Source organism: Artemia sp. Qi Xiang Cuo, unplaced genomic scaffold (assembly GCF_049724085.1).
Source record: "Artemia sp. Qi Xiang Cuo unplaced genomic scaffold, ASM4972408v1 HiC_scaffold_22, whole genome shotgun sequence".
Classification (NCBI taxonomy): domain Eukaryota; kingdom Metazoa; phylum Arthropoda; class Branchiopoda; order Anostraca; family Artemiidae; genus Artemia; species Artemia sp. Qi Xiang Cuo.
This window is the reverse complement of record NW_028297431.1, coordinates 534,863-536,446: the sequence shown is the minus strand read 5'-3', so window position 1 is coordinate 536,446 and position 1,584 is coordinate 534,863. Positions and strand designations below refer to the sequence as shown.

General features: G+C 35.4%; 1 pseudogene; it reads left to right on the top strand.

Moving 5' to 3' along the window:
• The first annotated feature begins 255 nt into the window (after positions 1-255).
• Positions 256-431, top strand: LOC148939024 (U2 spliceosomal RNA; annotated as a pseudogene).
• The last annotated feature ends 1,153 nt before the right edge of the window (positions 432-1,584 follow it).

Below are 1,584 nucleotides of genomic sequence, written 5' to 3'. Positions count from 1 at the left end.
TTAGATAAGCCTGCCTAATGCAAGGATCCAGATGAACAGGTCAGTTTTTTTAGTATATCTGTCTGATTTCGTTTGCCATTATAATTTTGAGATAGACTTTGATATTATGGGAAATATTTTATGCTGTTTATAAAAATCTAAGAACAAAGTGATAAGTTAATTGAATGTTATTTGAGCATTGCAACAGAAATTAAATCTGTGATAAACTTTGTTACTTGTATAGAGTCTTCCATAATCCATGTCAAAAAATCGATTCTCGGGTCTCGGCCTTTTGGCTAAGATCAAAGTGTAGAATCTGTTCTTATCAGCTTAATATCTGATGTGGTCCCTACATGGGGCCCCGAATATTTAACTGATGTTTGGAAACCGGGGGATGTTGGGGCTTGCAAGTTATTTAGGAATTGGCTTAAACAGAAAAACGATCACCTGTTGTTACAGCTTTTCTACGAATTTCAAGATGATAGGCGTTCCAAAAGATAAAGTTACAAGTATATTATTTTGAAAGTTCAGGTCGTAGTTTCCTAGTGCGCAAGGCCTTAGAATTCTTATAAGTGATTTTAAAAGACGTTCACTATCGGGGGATAGATGGAGTGTTCTATTGTCATCCCAGGAATGTATTTACCTTGTACAGCTTGAAATACAACTATACAGTTTGTAATCTTTGAAATACATTTACCAGCTCTCTTATCGCATGCCTACCGACGTTTTGGTGGGTGTTATTTCAGGTAAAAACAAAGGGCGTGTTCCCGGTCCGACGAAAAGTTAATAATATTTAATAAAAATTTAATATTTCGTTCCAGGTGAGAGCGAATTAATCTCACTCCAGGATTAGAACTTGAGAGAAACTTCCCAGGAACAGCTGAATACTAAACTGAAGAGTTTAAAATTTGACAAGTGAAAGATAGGTAGAATAATTTTAGGAAAATAATTTGTGAAGTTCTTGATGGTGCCTTAGGGAAGAAAGGTAGGAACGCAGCTAGGAGTATTAGTGAAAAAGCTATATGTTTAATAGAGGGGAAAAGGGGCTTGTACAAGAATCATCTGAGTGATAGATCATATGAAAACAAAAGAAAGGGAAGAAAGCATTAAAATATGAACTATGGAGTTGTGAAGTGGAGGCCATAGATAAAATTACCAAGGATATGGAAGATGCAGCATAATAGTAGAAAAAATATTGTAAATGTTTTCCTTATATTTTAAATAGGTATACAGAGAGTTAAGTTTATAGATACAATTATTAACTTGCACTAACTTAAATTGGTGAGCAGATGGTCTAAGGTGCCGAGCATGCCGCAGACTAATCTTCGTGTAATTCACTTCAGAGTTTCTCGTCTAGTTCTATTCCTACTTTCTTCATATTAGAATCGCCAACACTGCTTTTCCTTGAGTCTCGGCACCTCAAACTACGTCATAATTTTCCAAGCATCAGATTTGAAGTCCCAGTCCTAAAAAGCTGACGAATCTTCTAATTTAATTTTATTTTGATTAGAACCAAATTATCGCTTCTGTTTTTTTGTTTGCTTTTTCCTTTTTTTTTAGAGGCACTCAACCTTGATCTTGTTGCCACACCCCGCCACAGGTTAA